The 26,301-nt window shown below is 40.8% G+C and overlaps 1 protein-coding gene across 1 annotated transcript in view; it reads right to left on the minus strand.

The window, feature by feature from the left end:
* Positions 1–19,042, minus strand: part of KCNV2 (potassium voltage-gated channel modifier subfamily V member 2) — a 41,820-nt gene extending 22,778 nt beyond the window's left edge. The window contains exon 1 of the mRNA XM_060762266.2: positions 18,826–19,042. The gene's annotated coding sequence lies outside the window, so the exon portion shown is untranslated. The remainder of the gene's footprint in view (positions 1–18,825) is intronic.
* Between the last annotated feature and the right edge of the window lie 7,259 nt (positions 19,043–26,301).

The following is a 26,301-nucleotide window of genomic DNA, read 5'->3' on the forward strand; positions in this document are numbered from 1 at the left end:
TCAAATGTGTACATGGTTTTGTGCAAACAGGTTTTTTGCCTCAAAAATATCCAGTTTTGATCTGCTACATTATTTTGCCAAACTCAGGAGGAGCAGAATAGATGCTCTTTTGAGGAGATGTGTACTACACACATTTATTTTCTACCCATAGATGTATTGTTTGCTGGATGTTTGGAAACAAGGTGCACAAAGAGCAATGCCTGGCATCTTTAAGAATGTGGAAATATGCCAGTGGGTTTTCAGTTCAAGTAGAAATTAAGCATGCTGGAGAAAAGAAAGGAGATATGATTCTGCCCAACTTTGCCTGCAAAGTGCAGGCAAAGAAACATAAGTGACCAGTCTTAGGAGATTTTTACAGTGCTGAGAGCAAATTCAAAGATGAGAAAGATGACACTGGAGAATAGCTGGTGATGGTACAGATGGCGAGCTGTGAAGGAGTGCCTTTTGCATTACATACCGAAGGAGTGCTTTCCGCAATGAGAAGGGATTGCTTGGATTAGAGATTTCACTTCAGCAGATGGGGAGACAAACCTCCAGGGTTCTGAATTGGCAGGCGCTGTTAGGTGGATTTGAAGTGGAAATCAAGAAGAGGGAAACTTCTGTGTTGACTCATTGTCAGGAGAAATGCTGTCAGCATTGCATACCAAATGAGACAGAGGGAGAAACTGAAAGGAATCAATGAGGAAAGGCACGACAGCTGGATACGCAAAGGCACCAGAGGACTAGTTGCGATGTTTAGCACGCAAGGTGTAGACGCCTCAGCTACCTACACATTTTTAACTCATGCATACCCAGATTAAAACAGTTAGTTCACTTTTACAATGAATTATATAGTACTTTGGTGATTTCCAGTGTTTGTCATGTTGTTTATAGTACAGATAGTGTAGGGAGTCAAGATAGAATGAAGCTCAAACTAAAGATCAACAAGAATGTGATAAATTGTTTTTTGCTATCACATGGGATTTTGCACTGGTGATAATATGCATGGGATATTTGAACATTTGTCTTAGCCTATCAGACTTGCAAATGTTCACATTCTGAGGACCAATAAAGCATGCTGAACGCAAAATATGTTAGGAAAATCACACACTAGAACAGACAGATGTCTGTTCTCACTTCTGAAAGAGTACAAGAATACGCTGCAGTCCTGATGGAGAGTTAGGAATGCGTAACCTGGAGCTATGCATTTGTAACTCTGGAATTCAGGATCCCCACACAGCCATATTTAAGGGATGTGTGAGGACCATTTTCTCAGGAAGAGGCTGCTTCAGTGGATGGGGATCAATTCCCCTGTCACTTGGAAAACACTGACTGACATTTCAACTTCTTCTCATGCCAGCAAATCTGGTGCAAGAATAGCAACAATGCTGCAATGGTGGTTGCTCATGGAAGGGTTGACATCAGTTAAGTGCTCCCCAAGCAACGAGGGAATGGATTCTCATTGATCATGGTAGCTGCTTCCTGATGAGTGAGGATTGGGATGGTTGGTGCAAAATACACTGCATAACTATCCATAACGGTTACACATTGGGAATACCCAATAAGATTTTAGCCACATTGTTTAGTTTTACACGGATATAAACTACAGCTGCACTCCTATACCCAGCTCAGGTTGCAATTCTATGTCACATTTGTCAGAAGTAACTTAAAATGAAATAAATATGATTGGGCCCAGGATTTTACTGGCTTAGGTAGATTTTAAACCTACTTCTTCCTAGCCCACCCCAAACATTTGCTCATCCTATATCAGTGGTACATGTAAAATACTGGGTTGTTGTAGGTTTTTTCGGGCTATATGGCCATGTTCTAGAGGCATTTCTCCTGACGTTTCGCCTGCATCTATGGCAAGCATCCTCAGAGGTAGTGAGGTCTATTGGAACTAGAAAAAAGGATTTATATATCTGTGGAATGACCAGGGTGGGACAAAGGACTTTTGTCTGCTGGAGCTAGGTGTGAATGTTTCAACTGACCACCTTGATTAGCATTTGATTGCCTGGCAGTTGAAACATTCACACCTAGCTCCAGCAGACAAAAGTCCTTTGTCCCACCCTGGTCATTCCACAGATATATAAACCCCTTTTCCTAGTTCCAACAGACCTCACTACCTCTGAGGATGCTTGCCATAGATGCAGGCGAAACGTCAGGAGAAATGTCTCTAGAACATGGCCATATAGCCTGAAAAAACCTACAACAACCCAGAGATTCTGGCCATGAAATCCTTCGACAATACATGTAAAATACTGTTTTCTCAATGTGATGTCAAATGATGTGTCAATCTTTGTGCTCTAATAAGGGTTTATTTCTAAGTAGATAGAAGAAGGGTTATACTACAGGTTCAGGTGTAAACTTGAACATGTCAGTTATTACTTTATTATTTTAAAAATATATTGGTTTGGAATCCTTTATCATGGTTTACATTAGATAACTTTACATATACAATAGAACCCTTGGTACTGTTCCATTATCTGGGTGGAGGCAAAAAGGGAGTCCATTTTACTGGGGGGGGGGGGGGTGAGTTGAAGGCAGAAAACTATTTCCCCTATTTTTACACGTTATCCACCCCCCCTCCCCGCTTCCCATGTCATACTCAAAGGTTGTTTCTAAAATGACGGTATGGGTGGGGGGAATAACAGGAGAACAGAGGGAAATAGTTGTATTCATTCAAACCCCCTCCCCTCTGTAAAATGGACTATCTTTCTCTGTGTAGCACACCCTTTTGACCTCCACCCAGATATTGGAACAGTACCAAATCCTCAAATTTGTGGGATCAGTCCCTGCAACTTCACTGGTTCTGAAAAAAAGTGTTATCTCTATGATTGTCTAGGTCTTCCAGCATGATTCAATGGCATGCTTCTGCCCAAAATTAACTATAGAGTCACATTGGAAAACCTAGAGATTCTCTGGTTCTCCAGTAAGATTTTATGAAATCATCTGCTGGAAGTTGACTATATTGTACTACCAAACAACTCTTACCTTCAGGAAGTTGTTACTAATGTTTAGGTGGAATTTCCTTTCTTGCTATTTGAATCCATTACACCATGTCCTAATTTCTAGAGCAGTAGAAAACAAGCTTGTTCCTTTCTCAATGTGACATTCTTTCAGATATTTAACCATGGCTAACATGTCCCTTCTCTTCTCCAGGATCCCCAAGCTACTCTTCATAAAGCTTGGCTTCCAGACTTTTGATCAGGAGTCGCGAAACTACGGCCCGTGGGCTGTATGCGGCCCGCCGAGGGCATTTCTCCGGCCCGCGCGGCCTGGCCTGGCCACGCCCACCCGGCACTGCTCCGCCAATTGCGGACACCCTCTGCTCCGGCCGCTCTGCCTGTGTGGGAGGGAGAAGCCCCCCAGATGGGTCTTCTGCAGAGCAGAGCAGCTGGAGCAGAGGGTGTCCGCAATTGACGGAGTGGCGCTGGGTGGGCGTGGCCGGTGTGGTGAAGGCAGGTGAACTACAACTCCAAAACTCAAGGTCAATGCCCACTAAACCCAGTATTTTCTGTTGTTCATGGGAGTTCTGTGTACCAAGACTGGTTCAATTCCATCATTGGTGGAGTTCAGAATGCTCTTTGATTGAACTATAAATCCCAGCAAATACAACCCCCAAACGCCACCAGTGTTCACATTTGGACATATTGAGTATCAGTGCCAAGTTTGATCCCGATCCATCATTGAGTCCACAATGATCTCTGAATGTAGGTGAACTACAACTCCAAAACTAAAGGACATTGCCCACCAAACCCTTCCAGTATTTTCAGTTGGTTATGGGAGAAATGTGTGCCAAGTTTGGTTCAATTCCATCATTGGTGGGGTTCAAAATGCTCTGTGATTGTAGTTGAACTATAAATCTCAGCAACTACAACTCCCAAATGACAAAATCAATTTTTTTTGTGAAGGACATACATTGGGTTGTTAGGTGTCTTGTGTCCAAAATTGGTGTCAATTCGTTCAGTGGGTTTTGAGTTCTGTTAATCCCACAAACGAACATTACATTTTTATTTATATGGAAGTGTGGGTTTTTGTTTTTTGATTTGGGGGGGGGGGGGTGCACTGCAAATAATATATGTGCAGACTGCATAGGAATTCATTCATTTTTTTTTTCAAATTATAATCCGGCCCTCCAACAGTTTGCGGGACTGTGACCCGGCCCTCTGTTCAAAAAGTTTGGGGACCCCTGCTTTTGATCATTTTGGTCACCCTTCTTGGATACATTCCAGCTAGTCAATATCCTTCCTGAATTGTGGTGCCCAGAAATGGACACAGTATTCCAGGTCAGGTCTGAGCAAAGCAGAATGGAGTGGGAGTGACTTCCTCAATCTAGACAAGTGCTCCCAACCTTCAGCCCTCTGGGTGTTTCAAAGTTCAGCTCCCACAATTTCTAACATCAAGTAAGCTGGTTGGGAGTTCTGGGAGTTGAAGTCCAAACCAACCAGTGGACCAAAGATTGGGAACCACTGATCTAGGCACTATAATCCTATTGATGCAGCCTAGAATCATGTTTACTTTTTAAGCTTCCATCTCACACTGTTGATTCATACCTAGCTTGTGGTCTACTCAAACTCCTAAATCTCTTTTGACAAGTATTATTTTCAAACCAGGTGTCATTCATCCTTTATCTGTGCATTTCCTTTTTTCCCTGCCTGGGAAGAAAAAACAATTCTCCCTGTTGAAATTCATTTTGTTAGTTTTGTCCGGTTATCTGTTACAGTCATTTTGGAGTCCAAAAAGAAAGACTAAAGATTCCAAGAGATATCTAGAGAAACAGAGAATTTCCTATTTAAATGAACTAATATTCCTAATAGGCTGGTGGAATCTTAAGTGAAAGGCTGCATGAAAATGGCGAAGTTACAGAAACCACCTTGTTTTGAAGAGAGTTTATGACCTAACTAATGAACTGAAGGGAAAAGGGGGGTGGGAATGAGCCATGCTTTTCCCTCTTAATTTGTTGTGCTGACTGTACAGTTCAATTATATTAATGGTTTACAGTGTTCCTGAGATTTGAAGTACTCTAGCTAATTAATCACCCTGGAGTTATAATGTGCACAGTGTGATGAAACTCGTAATACACTGATGAGTCCCAATATAGTATCCACCTCCCTCTACGTGACTGAAGGAATGCTGTGAGGTGCAGTGATCAAGGACGTGTGTGCGCATGTAATCCTGAAATACTCTGGCTTCACTGAACAGCAGCAAAGGCAAAGGGATGAAGATGATGAAAATGGCTGAGAGCAATGCATAATAGTATGACTGCAAAAATCTATTTCAAAATAGTATTTAGCACACATGGAATACAATTCTGTTGGTATCTTTGCTGTTATTTGTCATCAAGTCGGCTTCAGTTTATGGCAGTGCCATGAATGAGTCCTCCAGATGCTGGTACCTGAACTTTTGCAACTGGTGAGGTCTTCCTCTTTTCCTATTGCTTTCTATTTTGCCAAACATTGTTGTCCTCCCAAATCTTGACACTACCTTTCCATCGTGATGGAATTTCAGAATCATAGAATCATAGAGTTGGAAGAGACCTTGTGGGCCATCAGTCCAATCCCCTACCAAGAAGCAGGAAAAAAAAAATCACATTCGAAGCACTCCCGACAGATGGCTATCCAGTCTCTGTTTAAAAGCCTCCAAAGAAGGAGCCTCCACCACATTCCAGAGAGTTCCACTGCTGAACAGCTCTCACAGTTAGGAAGTTCTTCCTAATGTTCAGGTGGAATCTCCTTTCCTGTAGTTTGAAACCATTGTTCTGCGTCCTAACCTCCAGGGCAACAGAAAACAAGCTTGCTCTCTCTTCCCTATGACTTCTCCTCACATCCTCACATCCCATCATGTCTCCTCTCAGGCTTCTCTTCTGCAGGCAAAACATGCCCAGCTCTTTAAGCCTCTCCTCATAGGGCTTGTTCTCCAGAACTTTGATTATTTTAGTTGCCCTCTTCTGGACACATTCCAGCTTGTCAACACCTCCCTTAAATTGCAGTGCCCAGAGCTGGACACAATATTCCAGGTGTGGTCTGACCAAGGCAGAATAGAGGTGTAGCGTGACTTTCCTGGATCTAGACACTAGACTCCTATTGATGCAGGCCATAATCCCATTGGCAGAATTGTGTGCTTCTACGGGAGAAAAGACTATGCTGGTTGTTTAGCAGAGCAATGTGTTACTCTGCAAATGAACATTTTGAATCAGCAGACAAACCAAAAAGATGGTTAATCTATAAATTGAGGAAAGCAAGAGAGAAGGAATAAATACTAAAAAATGTACTTTGGATGTATTGGACTCACATATAATGCCAGCTGTTACTGTAAACCTTAAAATTACAATGAAACCAGAGCTGTATTTGGTGGGGATGACCAATTAGAAAAGAAAAGACCAACTGGAAAAGAAATATGGAAGATTACTATTATATATGATTACTTCAGGAGAATCATCTATGTTCAGAGATGGAAAAAAACAGATATTCCAATGCAAAAAAATGGCTGAAGAAAATATGAGAATTGACTGAGATGGAAAACTTGATGGTGTTGATTACGGAGAAATCCTTGACTATATTAAAGAAAGACTGGGACATATTTACTCATTCTTCTTGGTACTTTTAATTTTGTTTTGTGTTCTTCCTATGTATGTCTGAATAAAAATTATTTTTTCAAAAATTAATGTATTACCCTGAACTTGGAGTTTTATATTATATAATCCCAGTGTAGAATCTCAATCATTGTTATTTAAAGTTCTCAAAGCACCTTTACGTTATTACTTTACTTTGGAAATCCTTATATGTAAATTAGGTAGATCATGTCCACAATGCTACTAGAAAGCTGAATCACAATAGATTGTTCGAATACTGCAAACTGAAATTGCAACAAAGTAAAGCTAGGGGTTGCCTCACTCTTTTAACTACCACAGGGCACCATCTATGATTACATAAGGGTAAATCCCATTGTATTCAATGGAGCTTAGTAAAGGTAAAGGTTTTCCCCTGACATTAAGTCCAGTTGTGTCCAACTCTGGGGGTGGTGCTCATTTCCATTTCTAAGCCGAAGAGCCGGCATTGTCCGTAGACACTTCCAAGGTCATGTAGCCGGCATGATTGCATGGAGTGCTGTTACCTTCCCGCTGAAGGTATCTACACACATTTGAATGTTTTCAAATTGCTAGATTGGCAGAAGCTGGGGCTAACACGCCACTCCTCAGATTCAAACCTGTGATCTTTTGGTTAGCAAGTTCAGCAGCTCAGCGCTTTTACCCAGTGTGCTGTCGTGTGCTCCTCAATGGAGCTTACTATCAGGAAATTGTCCACATGCCTGACAGCTTTAGCAACTGTGTTGTTCTGTCTCTCTCACAACCAAAAACTGAGAAAGGTATTCCAATTGGAGTCCTATGGAGAAACAAGGCTGAACAGTCCTAAGAAGGCCAGCAAACACAAAGAAGAAAACTACAGACTACAAGAATAGAGAAAATGCACTGCAGAGAGTTGACTGAGAGGTTAAATACATGTGATCCTTCAAGCAAAGCAGGCTGCATTTTGAAAGTGAAAGGGCAGAGGATGCTTCAGGGTCACTACCCAGCTAGTCTGACTTGCTGGAGTCCCAACATGAAGAGTGACAAATCTCAACTTCAGCCAAGTAGTCATTCCAAGATATTTTGCTGCCTGAGGTGATAGACAAGATTATTTGCCCGTTCTATTCTGTATACAGAAACCAAATTAGCAGCTAAACATTTCTTTGACATGGACAGAGAAGACATCCAAGGGTGGTGAGATTCTTAAAGGTGTTTAAGACAGAACCGTTTGCCACACACAGATTTATCCCCTGAGAGAGAAAGAGAGAGGGGAAGATGTTTCCAGCATCAAGGAGCAAATGAAGGGATGACCAGATCTGTGGTTGGTTGAATCCATGAATCCTAAGCCTGTGATATGTAGGTCCGACCATATGGGCTCTACAGGTTATGTGTTTTCATAACATTTGTGACATTTATAGTGCCTATTCCTGCAAAATTATCTTAGGATCCTATCACATGGACTTCGGGAAGCGTTCTAGGATGCTTCTAGGATGCTTCCTTGATGGAGTGTGCTGGAGTCCATCATACAACAGAAGGCTACTTCCTGCAGGGCTTCATAAAGGAAGCATTCTGCCAGCATCCTAGGACGCTGCCCAGGGAAGATGGAAGGCTTCCTGTGTTCTCATTAGATAGAATGGGGGAAGCTGGGTGGCAACACTTTCCCTCGTGTGATGGGGAAAGTGATGCAGTGAGTGTTGCGGGTTGTGTGCTGATGGTTTCCCCCGCTGACCCACGGATTTACCACGCTGTCTGGTGAATCCACTATTACCCAGCTTCAGGACCTCAGTATTAAAATACATGTAACTTAATTATAACCTATCCATGGAGGTATAGAATCATGGAATCATAGAATCATAGAGTTGGAAGAGACCTCGTGGGACATCCAGTCCAACCACTAGTTCAACTCTTCACCAGACAACAAATTAGGCCTTGCAAATCCAATAGTAACAAGAGTTGGTGGGGCCATTGGAGAATCAACAACCAAGAAGACGAAGTACAATTCTTGCAAGGCACATCCTGTCACAAAACACAAGATGCCTTCCCCTCTTCTTCCTCTTTCATTTTGCTTTGAAGGTTGCCATCTCCTAGATACTCGTAAGATAAAGGGTATATTCAAATGTTGTTTGAACTGGCAGGGTAAGGACCTTTTATGAGGAAATAAAAACGAGCAAGGACAAAATATTCTCTTTTGCCATGCAGTTGTCTATCTATCTATTTAACTATCTATCCAATCTATCATGTAAAATTAGAAAAAACTTCATGTTACTTAACTCATTCATAAATTGTTATTGGTGTGAATCATCAAATCTGAGGATGATTCCAAATTAGTCCCAAAACAGATTGGTCCCCAGTAAAGAACTTTTTAATTCAAGAAAAACTCTAATAAATGATAAATGTACAATGAAAACCGATCACAACGTTCTTAATGAAGATGGTGCAAGAGGGTCAGCCAACACGATTGACAACTCAATGAAGAATTACAACCACAGCGAAGACGATTGGAAGCTGAAATTCCCTATCCTACTTCTCCTAAACCCCCTTCCCTTCTCTTCCCCTCCCCTTTCCCCCTCCCCCACATTCAAAGACATAACTCCCTTCCCAAAACCTCCCCCAATCTCCCCTGATCATCTATCCCTATCCCCCCCCCCATTTTTTAAAAAAACCAAATTAGTCCTAGGGTGCATTTAATGCTACAGTTAGCATTAATGCAGTTTGACACCACTTTGACTGCCATGTATCAATGCTATGGGAACCTGCAAGTTGTAGTTTGGTGGGGCACCACTACTCTTCAGCAGGGAAGGCAAAATACCTTGTAAAACTACAGTTCTCATGATTCCAAAGCATTGAGTCATGGCAGTTAAAGTGGTGTCAAATGACATTAATCTATAACATACATGCACCCTGGTTCTGATTAGTGCCTGGTGGGAGACCACACCTTATACTTATTTCTGAGATGCAAGAAAGTATTCCTAATGGACACAAATAAGCTTTACTCAGGTTTTACATTGAACACACAGGGACTCGAGATGGGCCCAGCAAATGGGTCTGCTTTCACAATGTTAAATTCATACAGCCCTGTTGGATTGAATATATCTTTTGATAGCCTTAAACGGGGTTTAAACTATTCCTAGAGGAAAGCTAAATCAGCTGTCTACCTTGAGAATTTGATTATTATTGTCCAAGGAGAACAAAGCATTGGAATGCTGTAGCTTTAACCTCCCTTTTGTGGACTTTCCCAATACATTTGGCTGGCAATGAAATTATTGTTTTGATGGATCCTTCTCTCTGATCCCACAAATCCCTTTTTATGAGTTTGTGGGAAAAACAGTAATAATCGCCGGCAACATTCAGAATGCATGGATTGTTTTTTAAACAGTTGTTTATCTCCCTAGCAAAATAATAGGTATTTAGGAACTTTGGGGAGCTTGGATAATGTAATTAATACAAAGAACTGCCTAGTTTGGGCAGACTGCCAGCATTCCTGCTGCCTACACTTGAAATTGAACGAACCTAGTAAGCACATTTGGGGATCTCTGATGCAAGAGGATACATCTTGGACTACTGCCGTTGAACTCAGAGGAAGTGGTACAAGTAATATTATCAGTGTTGTGCGTAAGCTTGTTGTCTGACATATCTGACCTGGCATCTAATAATGCTTGTTTATTTTAAGTACATATAAGCTGCTTTTTAGGGCCATGCCCTCCCAAGGGCAACCAGGTGATTACAAATGATCAGTGCCACCTCCACTCTGGATTGTTGCAGATCCCTACAGGCATCTTATTAAAATCCCACCCACACACCCTTTGTGTTCATTATGAGTATTGGTCTAGCAGCAACAATCCTGGTGTAATTCGTGTTGCCCTTGCCACATGTATTCATTAGCCACCATTTACTGAGGAACTTACTCAGGAAAATGATGTGGCAATTTCCTGTTGGATGTTTCGCCTTTTCCATGGCAAAGCACTTTGTTTTTGCACCATTGTTAAAGCATTCTGCAACTTGGTTTCCTTTTAACACGGCTTGTTGCAGAAAGCACTGTGATTTTCTGATCTTCTTTCTTTTATGGCTTCATAAAACACCTCCCCCACTTTTAGCGGTACCTAATTTCTCTAATCACAGCTAAAGTTGTTTTCAAATTGCTTAGGTAAACAATGAGCTAGGCTGACAGTTGGCAGTTCACGCCAACCTGGGGCTTTGAACTTGCAACTTTTTGGTTGATAGATCTTATAATTGCTGATGATTTACCAGCTGTGCTAAACCTCCAGCCCTGCAGCAGGAGATGTAGTTACGACAACATAGCTACGGCTTCCAGTGCTATGCCCACAAAACATAACTTTTAAGCCAGGAATGGGCAAAGTGCGGCTCACAGGCTACATGCAGATCTTGGGACCCCTTAAAGTCTCCAGCTCCTCTCCAAATTAAAATATTTTGGATTGAATTTTTTCCACCTAAAAACCAGCTCCGAATTTCCCCAAACTCTGGGAAATGTTTTGATTTCTTTTCTCCCAACAGCACAGGGCAGGGGGAATGAGTTCCAAACCATTCAAATTGGGAGCTGGAAGTGATGTTATCTCACTTTCAGTATGCCTGAAGTCCACCGGCAAAGTCTACCAGGTGGGCACAGGGTAGGACTACCCTCTCTGCCATTGCCCACCTATGTTTTAAATCATTGCACACACATCCCTTAAAAAACAGGTTAATTTCTAAGCTGCTGGAGAGCGTGATGGTGAGCAATGATGTATCTAGCCCTCTCTCAGTAGAAGATGCGTTACTGCAGGCAGTGGCAAGGATCACGGGAGTACAGTAAAAGGGAATTAGTGCAATTATGATGTCACAAGTTGGACTTACAACATTATAATTACAGGAAAATAAACACCAGCTGTGAGAACTGACACCCAGCCTTTTCCTCATAAGAGCCCTTCAATTGTCCTGTTGCGTTTTAAATAAATGTAAAGAGTGAGAAGAAGCACATACACAGCATAGTTTTCTTTGGGTGGATTCTCTTTGGTTGTAGGTAAACACAGGCGCTTCAGTCACTATGTGGATCAGTTATTGGCATTACTCATTACAAATAGCCCATAGAGATAGCACCATCCTGTTTGATAACTTTACTAATACCAGAGCTGTGCAAATATTTATTCACTATTCTTGCTGCACCAGAGATGACCTTTAAACTGACTGATGGTTAAATGTAATACTTTAAGGACAAGTGCTAATGCTCTCACTTGTCAATATTTGTTCCATGTCAAAATTAAAATGGACAGAGATTGAGGCTGCCATTGGATGTGTTGGAACATCACCATTTGCTAAAAATAAGCTTACTGAAGTTTTGGAACAGAGTCAGGTCCAAGTAGTCTGCATGCTATTTTTGATCTTTCATGTAAAGCTCTTCAAGATCATCAGTCAGGTCTTTAAAAGACAATGCTTCATTTTCAATAAGTCCCCCATATCCACAGATTCTACATTCACAAACCTTAAATTTGCCATAGATAGGTAGACAGACAGACAGACAGACAGACAGACAGACAGACAGATAGATAGGACACCACAATGGGTACCAGCAGGACTGCTGACCGAAAGGTTAGAGATTTGAATCCAGGGAGTGGGGTGAGCTCCTGCCTGTCAGCTCCAACTTCTCATGCGGGGACATGAGAGAAGCCTCCTACAGGACGGTAAAATATCCTGGGCAACATCCTTGCAGTTGGCCAATTCTCTCACACCAGAAGCAACTTGCTGTTTCTCAAGTTGCTCCTGACACCAAAAAAAAACACAAAAAAAACAAAAAACAAAAAACAAAAACAAACCCATTTTACTGCAGCAGTACTTGAGGATCCACAAATTTTGGTTGCCACAAAGCAGATACCAAGGGCCCACCCTGCTCTACAAGAATATGAGCATTTCTGTGTAATTTGAAGTCACTATTCATATCTCTAGATTTCTTTGAGAAACTGCAAGTCGCCTCTGGTGTGAGAGAATTGGCCGTTGCCCAGGGGACGCCTGGATGATTTTTGATGTTTTTATCATCCTTGTGGGAGGCTTCTCTCATATCCCCACATGAGGAGCTGGAGCTGATAGAGGGAGCTCATCTGCCTCTCCCTGGATTCGAACCTGCGACCTGTCGGTCTTCAGTCCTGCCGGCACATGGGTTTAACCCACTGCGCCACCCGGGGCTCCTTTGGGAAAATGCATTTGCTTAAAATACATACATATGGTTTCTCTGCATATCTGAAATTTAAGAAGCCCTGGTCTATAAGCACAATATAGAATGTGAACCATAAATTGTTAAAATAATAATAATAATAATAATAATAATAATAATAACAATAATTTTATTTCTTACCCACCTCTCCTCACGGCTAGAGGTGGGTTACAACATTGCTAAAATACATAATTAAAACACATAATCATTTAAAAACACTATGTAGAATACCCATAATAAAGGTTTCCCTTTGACATTAAGTCTAATCTAGTCCAACTCTGGGAGGTGGTGCTCATCTCCATTTCTAAGCCGAAGAGCTGGCATTGTCCATAGACACCTTCTGGGTCATGTGGCCAGCATGACTGCATGGCGCATTGTTACCTTCCCGCTGAAGTGGTACCTATTGATCTACTCACATTTGCATATTTTCAAACTTCTAGGTTGGCAGAAGCTGGGGCTAACAACGGGAGCTCACCCTGTCCCACGGAATTGAACCACTGACCTTCTAGACCACAAGTTCCGCAACTTAGCAGTTTAACCTGCTGTGCCATCGCCCCCCCCCCCCGAATACACACATTAAAAATATTTCCTTAAAATACATATTATAATACATATTTAACAATACTTTTCATAAATAAGGCACTGCCATCTGTATCTTGTATTATGGACGTTCAATTCAGCTAATACATTAAAAGGAGAAATGTTTGACAAAATTTAACATGTTCCAGCTCACTGTGTGCTGCAATTCACAGAAGTATCGGGACTTGCAAAGCTAAATGCTAATTATACCACCAACAAATCCCTGGATGAACATTTCAAAGCTAAGACCCCCCATATTCATAATACAATTTGCTTCCTCTCATGTCACTACTTCTTTGCTTCTTAGCCATCCTTAAGCTATGCCAGCTTTCTATACTCTGCCTTGAGTATAAAAGAAGGTCTGAGGCAGTTCCCGAATTAATGAACAAGCCACCCATATGAGGCCGCTTGCTGAACTGTGCCCTGAAAGAAGGTAGTCTTTAGGAAACGTGAAAGTGAGAAAGGAGGGGGAAAGTCACTGGGATTCCTCCCTTCAATTGAATATTCCATTTTAGGAAGGACTTTGGAGAATATAGCAATCAAAATACATGTTCAGTGTGTATGAAGGAGGATCATAAAATTGTTCATGCTGTTGATTAAGTAAAATGTATTCTAATTAGAACTGAAAAATGGAAATTGCTCCTTTAATGAAGAAGTAAGAAGTAAGTGTAGAAGAAGAATTTCAGCAGCTGTTTCTGGCCAAACAGGTAAAAAGCAACAGGTATTGAAATTCCCTCTTTGCCATAGCTATTAAAAGTATTGGAGCCACCTCTAGCTTTGAATATGACAGCCCTGTGGCATGTGTTTGAATATATGTATTTGCACTCACTGTAGAAATAATGCAGTTTGACAACACTTTAACTGCCATGGCTCAATGCAATGGATTCATGGGAGTTGCAGTTTGGTGAAGACCCAGAGCTCTTTGGCAGAGAAGGCTAAAGACCTTATAAAACTACATCTTCCAGGATTTTACAATATTTAGTCATAGAAGTCAAAGTGGTGTCAAAATGCATTAATTCCATAATGTAATGCACCTGAACCATGTGTAAGACAGATCTGACTCTTTGTATGGAGTCCTCCTTTTAAAAAAAATTCACAAATTGAAGAATTGAAACAGGACTATCATGTTTAAATGGTTTCTTGGGCATTTCAGTGGAGCAGTGCAAAGATAGCATGAGTTGGTTTGAAATGTATTGATCATGACCTTTCTGCTCACAACACCAAAAGTACAGATGGTAGAGATTTGGGAAGCTGCTGCAATAAAAAAGACTTCATTTAATAGATATATACAGAAGACTGAAAAACCCAGTACTGTAGCCATTTATTAATTTTATGAATTTGAGAATCATCTTCTATATTTATTAGTATCTCACTCTCTCTGTCTCATTAATGTATGATCATACCTTTTCCCCCATAGAGCAGTGGTTCTTAACCTGTGGGCTGTGGACCACCAGTGGGCCGCGAGGATGAAAATCTGGTCCGTGAGCCTCCTTCCTCTTTAAGTATTTTATTTTTTATTTCTGCTCCTTTCATGCCGCTTCCCACTCCTTCCCAGTTGCTGATCAGCTCTACATTATTAAATGTGGTTTTCTGTGGGCAAGGAGATGGCAACTACTGGATGGCATATGTTCTGTTTCAGAAACTAGAGCTGATGTGGTCTGTCCAATGCAATTTTCTGAATCAGCATCCCAAATAACCAAACGGAATCTAAAGTTGACAAAAAACTGATTCATAACCTCTTTGGTACTAATGCTGAAGAATCGTCCGTAATCAAAGTGCCCCTGGTCAAGTGATCCCTGGTCAAAGTGGTCCCTGGTCAAAAGAAGATGATGCAAGGTGTCTGCAATAGATGATGTGTCTTAGAAGGTGTTCTCCTGGGCACACAGAAGACTGAGTGACTTGCAAGGTGCTGAACAGACTGTGTTCTGGCACCATGAGATGCAGAGCCAATCTTAAGAAATGCGGCTACAAAGTGGTGCCCACAACATGAAAGTGTGGAGAAAAGCAAACCACAGAACACCTACTACAATGAGCCCTGAGCCCTGCCACATGCACAATGGAGGACCTTCTCACAGAGACACCAGAGGCACTCCAAGTGGCCAGCTACTGGTCAAAGGACATTTAGCACAATGCCAAATTTTTAACTTTGTTTGTTGTTATACCTTATAACTGTATTCTCAATTCACTTCTGACATGATTATATATATATGAAGATGAGTTTAAAATAAATTAACAAGAACAATATATATTGCAAAAGTTTTAAAAAGCATTAACAACCCATCCGATTAAAAAAAATTAAAAGCACGTTCAACACAGTGGTGGCTTGCCCAGGGCATTAGTTTGTCCAATGGCAAGTTGGCCTCTTAAACATTGGACAGTATATTAAAATGTTAATGATATTACTAGTGTATACGACTAAAATGTATGTTGTATTATTATTTCAATAAAAAATTAATAAAATCATTATAGTGGCCCCATTTGTTTCCTGGCAACCAATATTTTTGGACTGAGTCTGCCATTGATTCAATGTACGCCATACATTAAAAAATAGCACATTCATATCAAGTTTTCTTCTTTCTATTTTTGTTGTTGAAGTTTTCTACTTTAGAGACACAGTTCGGTATAGGTTGCAATGTTATATAGAAAAGCCTTCAAACCAGACAACTGTGCTTATTTAGAGTCGAATTTATTTTTGGAATAAATTAAGAAATGGATACTCCACTTCTATATAAATTTGAATCTCCACTTGCGCTATTAAATTTTCATTGGTACAAGGCTGATTTTTCCCTTTGCTACTTCTTCTGCTTCACTGAAGGAGCTTGATCTGTCTGAAGCAGATTTTGAGGATGTAAAGAGCAATGCAGGGGGAGAGCTTTCATTTTCGCCCATGCATTTGTTTCTGTCTGGAAAAGTGCAGTGTTGGATCTAGGCTGTGGAGTTGTTGCCTTATGGCAGAAAACCTTTATATGTGAAATGCACTGAGAAATTTTGGAAACAACTAGTTAATAAACCTGCCTTTTTCTGACTGTTCCTGTATGTCAGTAGGATCAAGTACAAAAAGACATTGGACACTGCTGGATGATTTCTATTTAAGTTTCCCCACTCCTGCTCGGCCTTCTTAACAAGGAATATGCTTTAACCGCAAAGGAAATCTGGTTTTTCTGCCCCTTGGGTGGATCAAAATTACCTTCCTCGTCTGCGGCATACTCCAGCCTCAGAGAGACTGACCTTAAAGCTTGGATGGTTCTCTAAGCTCATTTAATTGGTGCAAAAACCTATCAAATCAAGCAGATTAAATTGTTATGCAATAAGCCCCATGCTTTGGACATTTAGAGTATGTTATGGAATTGCCTCTTGTACAAGACGATGCTGCCGAACACTCAGCCGAGTACCTTTTAATTAAACAAGACAGAAAGCTCATGGTGGAAAATTTAACTGGCATTTTAATGATTCACTTTATAATACAAGGGTGCGAACCAGCCTATTCCATGGGTCATGGGGATCTTATTTGCATAATATCTCTCTTGCAGAAATTAGAGTATCACACAGCCCTCACACTATAGGAGAACTGGAACTCCATGAGTTGCAGCATTGCTTTGGAAAACCCACAACTATTGAGAGTTGTCTTCAACTCCAAGAGAAACCTGGTGAAATTCATTAGGGACCTTTCACACTACACATTTGTAGTGCTTTGATTCTGCTTTAATTGGCATCATTCTATCCTTTGGAATCTTGGGAGTTGTAGTTTAGGAAGAGGTGTTTAGGAAGAATTCTTGAAGAGCTCTAGTATTTTATTTTGAAGAGCTCCAGGATTCCATAGGATGTTGCCATGACAATTAAAAGGGGAATTGTGAAATGCTAGTGTTATGCAAATCAAAACAATTGCAGCAAAAATGAAACGTAAGGGCTGCTTTACAAATTGCATTTTGAAAACATATACCTCAAACATTTAGTATATATCTAAACCAGAGTTTTGAAAAATTACTTTTTAAAGAATATCTAGGGAGCCTCCGATGGCACAGTGGGTTAAACTGCTGAGCTGCTGAACTTGCTGACCAAAAGGTTGGTGGTTTGAATCTGGGGAATTAAGATGAGCTCCCGCTGTTAGCCCCAGCATCTGCCAGCCTAGCAGTTCGAAAACATGGAGATGTGAATAGATCAATAGGTATCGCTTCGGTGAAAAGGTAAGGGTGCTCCACGCAGTCATGCTGACCATGACTTCGGAGGTGTCTATGTCAGCTCTTCGCCTTAGAAATGGAGATGAGCACCACCACCCAGAGTCAGACACAATTAGACTTAATGTCAAGGGGAAACCTTTACCTTTATCTTTAAAGAGTATATCTCCCAGAATGCATGGCGGAATCTAGAAGTCGGGATCAAGAGAATAAATTTTACTAAGCTCAGAAATAAACACATAATGCAGGGAAGTGGATATCAGCTGGTTGTCTGGATGTTGTTAGATTATAGCTTCCTTAAAGCCAGTACAAATTGGGTATCCCTTTCTCGAAATGCTTGGGACAAGAAGTGTTTTGGAATTTGGATGTTTTTGGATTTTGGAATACTTGTGTTTGCATAAACATGCCCAAAAGAATATATTTTGTATACCCATTATCTGAAGGTGTGTTGATACAATAAAATGTTTTTCCATGAAACACAGTTTATGTACACTGAACCATCAGAAAGCAAAAACACTACTATCAATAGCATTGGACTGTGGCAGTTAAAGTAGTATCAAACTGCATTAATTTGGCAGTGTCAATGAACTCATTGATCCATGAAACTATTTTAGATCCCATAGCAGAAAAACTGAATGTCTCATGTTCCTAGGCTTACACAATAATGTTGTCTTTCTGTCTTTCACCCATTCCACTCTGTTCCACCAAAGAATAAGTTCAGTTAACTCAGTTCCTTTGATGAAAAAGACTTGTAGACATTTGTTGATAAGTTATATTTATTTTATTTTATTTCATGTTTTCCCTTGATTGTTGTTTGTTAGTTCTTGGCATCAAATGTTTGCCAGTTTTGTTATACTTTGGAAACTGCCCTGAGTCCCTTCGGGGGGGGGGGGGGGAAGCTTATAATTAAGGTTTTATATTATTATTAGTAGTAGTATTAGTATTATTAGTAGTATTTGCTAATTCACAGCTCTGACAATATTCCTGACAGTTGAAGCAGTTCAGTAGCTGAAATCCACTATGAGGCTACCAAAATCAAAATCCCAGTTTGTCAGTTTCTCCATGTGTAAGAATACAGCAGCAGTAGCTTTCCACAAAATATTATTCTGCTATCACAATGCAAAATGTTGGGAAAAGGAATTATATCCATGACACATCTCACACACCATTCTTGTTGGTATCATCAGCTTTTTTTTTTACATTGATGTTGTTTTTCACACAGTAACATACACACTGTAAGTCTGAATACCCTAACATTTACAGCTATTAGGTCTACACTTCATTACACTGAATTTATACTTTAGATAGAAACACATGCCACTTACCTTAAAGAAAAATGCATGGGAAAGGTCAGAGAACAGCAAGTAGGTGGGGATAAAGAACAAACGACAAAAGACATTAGGTATGTGAAAGCTTATAACAGGTCAAGGTATTGACCCATATCCACAAATACATGGGAGGATCACGTGGACAGGATATTGTCTTGAAGTTCTAAAACAAGAAATAAGCACAGCAAAGCATCCGGACAAATGGAGAGAGAAATGTGTGGGAAGATTAATGCAACAGCTGTCAGTCGAAAGGTTTTAGTATCAATACCCCTTCTCTGAATAAATGCAATATGAAACCCAAAGCCAAGCTTGCAGATGGGAGGTGAGCAGTCGTCTTCCCTATTGGCCATGCTGGGTGGGGGATGATAAGAGTTAGAGTCCAATGACTATTAAGAAGGCTGCATCAACCCTATGTTAAGAAAAGGGATTCTTAGATTTTGCCTGAAACTCCAGAGCAACTCTAGTGCAATCCCACAACTTTGACAAAGCATGGAAAGCAGGACTTGCAAGTCCTCTACATCAACCCCTCTCTCCTAGTAGAAAACCAAAGGTTTTAAAATATTTGTTTCCAAACCACTTATCAACTTATGGTAAATTCATATATTGCACAGGGTTGTTTTTGGCATAGAGCACTCAGAGAAGGTTTGTCATTGCCTACCTTGAAAATATGGCCACAGCCCGGTCCATTTTCCAAAGGTCCGGGCTGTGGCGCAGCTAGTTAGTAGCCAGCTGCATTAAATCACTACTGACCGAGAGATCATGAGTTTGAAACCAGACCGCGTCGGAGTCAGCTCCTGACCATTAATAGTCTATCTTGCTGTTGACCTATGCAGCCCAAAAGAGTTAGAGTCAATGACAATTCAGTCAAGTAGGAAATGTAGGTACTGCTTTATGCAGGGAGGCTAATTTAACTAATTTACAACATCATAAAACCTTTCAGCAGCATGCGTAAGAATGAGGAAGTACTCCATCAAGTACTCGGTGTCACAAGTGGATGGTGAAGCAGCAGTTCCCCCTGTGGCTGGAACTAAGCATACCCTCACGAAGCCAGAAAAGCTGGAATGCTAAATTGCCTCTGTGACTGTCTATATCTGTTGTATGTCAATGGCATTGAATGTTTGCCATGTATATACGCATTGTAATCCACCCCCAGTCCCCTGCAGGGTGAGAAGGAAGGAATATAAATACTGTAAATAAATAAAATAAAATAAATATTAACCAATCGTAATTCAGATTAGCTTGATGTTGGTGTTATCAGAAACCCAGACACCCCTCCCCCCAAATCAGAGCCTGAAAACGGGGCTGAGATGAATGACCTCCTTGTGCCCTGCTCAACTGCTGTCTCATCACCTAACGACCATTCCACTCTGATAGCAATCACTGCCACAATTGTCGCCAAATAATACCCATTTCCCCACCCAAAGTATGAATGAATGAATGAATGGTTTATTGTACTGGCCATGACATGACATAATATACAAGCTTTAAAAGTACAATAAGCACTTACCAATATAAATATTAAAACTTATTCCATATACTGGCTCTTTAAAATTATAGTAACAGTGACATAACAAACACAATTGTCTTATTTGTATCATCCCAAACCATGACAACAATTAGTGTGCACCAAATAAATGAGACCACAGATTGTAATTTGCACCAAACAGAAAAAAATGTATATTATTTGAATGTCTATAAAATGCTGTTGCCTGTCAGATCTGGGATTCTCCCTGGCATCCTTCTTTCATTAACAAAGTCATAAACCTCCAATTCTGCCTCCATCTCTGTGTGTCCTGATTGGAAATGGAAACCATTGGAGCTGGAACAAATCCAGGATTCCGGGCAGCATTGGCATTGCATACCAACATAGCAGATGCAGCACAAAGAACAATATAGCAGCAGGACCCTATATTTAAGAAAAAAAAAACATTTGTTATGTGTCTGACAGTTTAAGAACTGTTTTTACTACTCAGGGATATTGAACAATGCTAAATCTGCAGTTTCTTCTTGTATCCCAGACTTGAAGGAAAGTCACCAGTGCTGGTGGAACAGCTTGCATGGTTGGATTGCAATTTCCTAGCAGGGAAAGAAGCAACTTCACTATAATCTGGAAACTATTTTCCTCTAGTGGTGTTGCAGCAATAATCATTTTATGCCTGAATTCCTTTCCTTGAGGGTGCTGTGTACTTTCCCAAAGCATGTGCCTTTAAAGCATGTTTTTAATTGTTTTAAACTAGGCTTTTAATTTAGTTCTGTTTTGAGCACTGATTAAGTTGAACTCATTTTTATTGTATTCTTCTATTTAATGTTACTGTGAGCTGCCTTGAATCTTAATTTAGGGAGAAAGGTGAGATATAAATGGAATACATCATATATAATGCCAAACATCTGTATATACAGTTTCGGTGTCCATGGGTTCAACCAACCAACCATGGTTTGAAAATATTTGAGGGGTGGGGACAGGAATCCCAAAAGGAAACCTTGAAGCCCAGAAAACAAACCCCAGTGGATAATGAAGGCTCACTGTAATGGGAAAGATTCTGTATCACTTACTTAGATGATCCCTTGTAGCCCGAGGATTATGGTCCTCCAAGTGTAGTGTCTTGGCTGTGAGTCTATAGGTGGCTGTGGAGCCCTATTTTTGATTCACATGTTCTCCTGCAGTGAGGACATTGGTTTTCAGGTGGAAGGCGATCCCGATCAGGGTTGGTTTGACTCACCTTCCTCTTCGCGAGTTTCACCCTTTCGTCCTTCGTCTGTGCCTCTTCGAATTCCACAGCACTGCTAGTCACAGCTGATCTCCAGTTAGAGCACGCAAGGGCCAGGACTTCCCAGTTCCCGGTGTCTATGTTGCAATTTTTAAGTTGGCTTTAAGCCCGTCTTTAAATCTCTTTTCCTGTCCACCAACATTGAATTTCCCACTCATGAGCTGGGAGTGTAGTAACTGCTTTGGGAAACGGTGATTGGTCATCCGGACAACGTGGCCAGTCCAGTGGAGTTGATGATGGAGGAACATTGCTTCAGTGCTGGTGGTCTTTGCTTCCTCCAGCACACTGACATTTGTCTGCCTGTCTTCCCAAGAGATTCACAGGATTTTTTGGAGGTAGCTCTGATGGAATTGTTCCAGGAGTGAAAGTGCGACGTCTGTAGACAGTCCTTGTTACGCAGGCGTATAGCAGGGTTGGGAGGACAATAGCTTTATAAACAAGCACCTTGGTCTCCCTACGGATGTCCTGGTCTTCAAACACTCTCTGCTTCATTCTGTATCACAATAACCTTATGAATCTATAACTATGTTGCAGAAATAGTAACATTCTGTTAGTGCTTTGCAAAGATGAACATTGGAGCATTGGTAAGAGTGCTCCAATGTGCAGCAGGCAATTCTGATGTACATCAGAGACTCCTGTTGTGTCTTGGCACTTCCTAGCTAGTCTCCAAGTGTACATCGATGCTCATTGTGCACCTTGCCATGGTACACCAGTCACTCTACCGCTGTGCAATGAATGCCTATGGGTTATAAAATCATGGCAGCCCTTTGATGAATATGGATGTTGAAAAACTACTCAGTTTAAATTTGTGCACACGTAAGGCCATTTACGAAGACACATGTCCCAGGCAGAATGCCTGCCAATAACATCAAACTGTTTTCTTTTCTCAAGTTATATAAGGATGTGCTGTTTTTGCTATTTTGTTGCTGCTGATTCAGTGCTTTTTATAATTGATCATTGTGGATCAAAACATGCTTTGAAGACCTTTGTTGTCGTCAAGTTGACTTCAATTTATGGTAATGTTATGAATGTGAGAACTCCAAGTTATCCTGCCATCAACAGACCTGTTCTGCAATTGTAGACTCGATTGAATCTATCCATCTGGAATGTAGTCTTCCCCTTTTCCTACTGCCTTCTCCCTTACCAAGCATTATCTTTTCTACTGACTTTTTCATGATATGTTCAAAGTACAACAGTCTCAGTGTTGTCGTCTTGACTTCTAAGGAGAATTCATGCTTAATATGTTCTAGGACCCATTTATTTATCTTTTTAGTAGTCCATAGTATGCATAGAACCCTTTTCCATCATATATTTAAAATGAGTTGATTTTTTGCCTATCGGCACCAAATACCAAAAGGCTATAAAGGTTCCCAAATAGCTGACATACCAGACTAGACTGTTTGTTCACCTCTTCCAGTATTGACTATTCCAGTAGCTTCCAAGTAGGGGCCTCAGATGTTGTTTGCTTCAGTTCCCAGAAACCCAAGTCAGTATATCCAGTGGCCTGGACTTAAGAGAGTTGTAGTCAAACAACATGAGGGGGCACATGGTTGGGAACCTCTGGGACAGGGTCTAGCACTGATCATCAGAGTACCAAATTGAAGAACTCCTCCATATCACCTGCTGCCTTTAATTGTGATGTGAAGGCATAAGATCCCATCTGTTCTTGGAAGCTAAGCAGGGTCAGACCTGGTGAGTACTTGGATGAGGGACTGTTAAAAATAAGAGGTGTTGCAAAGGAAGGAAATGGCAAAACCACATCCAAGAACAGCACAACTGTCATACTAGCCGAAGTGATATTTGTGATTTAATTTATTCGTAGTTTCACTTATTCTCTTAGGGCATTCTGTGCAAGTTATATTCCCTTCTCAATAGCCCAGTCATTAATCTCATTGAAAATAATAGGGTTCACTATTATCCATGGTTTTGTATATCCACACGCATTCCGGAGTCATATCCCTCATGGAGGGCCCCCTGATGGTGCAGTAGGTTAAATTACTGAGCTGCTGTACTTGCTGACCAAAAGATTGGCAGTTTGAATCCGGGGAGTAGGGTGAGCTCCCGCTGTTAGCCCCAGCTTCTGCCAACCTAGCAGTTTGAAAACACACAAATGTGAGTAGATCAATAGGTAAAGTTTCAGCAGGAAAGTAACAGCACTCCATGCAGTTATGCTAGCCACATGACCTTGGAGGCATCTGCGGACAATGCCGGCTCTTTAGCTTAGAAATGTAGATGAGCAACAACCCCCAGAGGCAGATACGACTAGACTTAATGCCAGGGAAAACCTTTACCTTTATCCCACATGGATAATAGGTTTTACTGTACTCCTTCCCTATGAAAACCCTATAAGACTGATAAGGTCACCATAAGTAGACAGGCAACTTGAAAGCAAATGGATCAATCTTGAAAAGTTTTGAATGGAATTCAGTGAAGCCCTTCCATTGACAGAGCACCTTCTGGCAGCAGAAAAAGAAAAAAGCAATTGCCCATTTTGCTTGTAGCCCACCCACTCACCTTAAATGTACTCTTCAGATAGTTGAAGCATCTTCTGGAAGAAGTGGATGGGGAGAAAACACAGCAGAATAAGCTTCTCTTTGATTCTGCTCATTGTGTGTGGATGGGAAAAGTAACTTGTCCAAACTCTGCTATGGTCTCACCTCTGTGACAAAATGTTTTAGTGCTTTAAATTCTGAATAGTCTCTAAAAGATTCCATGCAACTTCCTAGATCATTAATGATCCACAAATCTTCATCTGTAGTCTAAGGAACTGACTGAAACAGTGCCAAGATATCTTCTGAATACTTCACAGGGTGCGAGTAATGATACCAGTGGAGATCCATGAGTAAGAAGAACAGTTAACACTTATTTTACAAACTCCCAGATGGCAACGCCTGCCTGCTTCAGTCACAGAGGTTTCTTGCGCAAAAAAGCAAGGCTATATTTAGCACAACCACCACTGCAACCTTCCCGAGCCCAAATCCAGGCATGCACTCAAAAGCAGCGCATTAGCAAAAGCCTGGTGAATTGCTGCCGATTTTTAAATCCTGTCACAAGCAAAGGTTTTCCCAAGAGCAGCTTTCGCTCTTCACGCCACTTTTAATGTGGCAACAGATGGTCAGGTTGGTACAGTACATCCAGCTTCAGCAAGTCCGTTCAGTAAAGCATCCTGTAGTTTGGCTTTTCAGCTAGTCCTCTATTTGATGACAAATGGGCTGATTAGCCATCACATATCTTTAAAACTCAAACAATCCCAAAATGCTCACGTTGTTGTTGGGTTCTTTCAAGACATTTCCAGCAAATCTATCACAGTATTTTCTTGACAAGACTTGTTCAGAGGGTGGTTGCCTTTGTCTTCCCTTGAGGCTGAGAGAGTGTGACTTGCAGATTTGAAGTAGTTGGGGATAAGGTGTGTGAAGATCCTAATTAAGCAGCAGAGGATTTGCTATAGGAATTCCACACAGGGTGTTAACACTATGTAATAAGATGTTTGTTCCTGGATTATAAATGTTATTTCCTAATTGGTTATATCATAAATACTTGGAAACGTTTATTAAACTGCAAATAAAATCTGCAAACAGATTGTGGAACAACCTGCAGGAAATTTTGCTAAAGTTTTTCAATGAATATTTAACAGTCTCAACAAATTCAACATAGTTTGTGACAGCCACAAAACCACAGTTTCTGGAGCATAACAACTACAGTAGGGTCTCGCTTATCCAATCTTCGCTCATCCAATGTTCTGCATTATCCAACGCAGTCTGCCTCCCGCCCCGATCCACATCTGTTTCAATACATTACGATGTTTTGGTGCTACATTCATAAATACAGTAATTACTACATAATATTACCGTATATTGAACTGCTTTTGCTGTCAATTTATTGTAAAACATGATGTTTTGGTGCTTAATTTGTAAAATCATAATGTAATTTGACATTTAATAGGCTTTTCCTTAATCCCTCCTTATTATTCAACATTTTTACTTATTCGATATTCTGCTGGCCCATTTATGTTGGATAAGCGAGACTCCACTGCACTTTCAAAATAAGCACCACATAATTAAGCAGGAAACAATACTTTCAAGACAAGAGCATGACATTTTTCACATTTTGTTACATAGTGTAATCAACTTCATTCTAGGCAAGAGCTGAAAGGGCACTGACAAGAAAAATGTGAAGAAATGGCCTTTAGAGTATCAGTTTACATCACAGCCAGTATAAGTAGACATAAGGTGCAGTTTGGCACCGCTTTAACTGCCATGGCTCAATGGTGTGGAATCCTGAGAGTTGTTGTTTTTCAAGGCCTTTAGCCTCTGCCAAAGAGAGCTGATACCTCACTGAACTACAAATGCCAGATTCCCTAGCATTGAGCCATGACATTTGTTTGCCATTAGTATGTTGTAAACCGTCTTGAGTTCCTCCAGTGGTGAGAAATGCAGTATATAAATGCAGTAAATATATCAATAAATGGCAGCTAATATGGTGTCCAACCACATTAATTCTACAGCACAGATGCAACCATAGAGGGAGAAATCTTTGGCTCATTCATGCTATCTAATCCTATTACCACTGCTCGCTGTGAGACATTCTTGACTCTTTATTGCTAAGCATGGCTGCACTTCCAACAGAAAGCAGATAGTGAGGAAGACACAAATGCATTTGTCTTCCTAGATATACAGAAGCATTGTGGCAGATAGAAATGATATAG

The sequence above is a fragment of the Anolis sagrei genome, chromosome 2, assembly GCF_037176765.1.
Source record: "Anolis sagrei isolate rAnoSag1 chromosome 2, rAnoSag1.mat, whole genome shotgun sequence".
NCBI lineage: Eukaryota > Metazoa > Chordata > Lepidosauria > Squamata > Dactyloidae > Anolis > Anolis sagrei.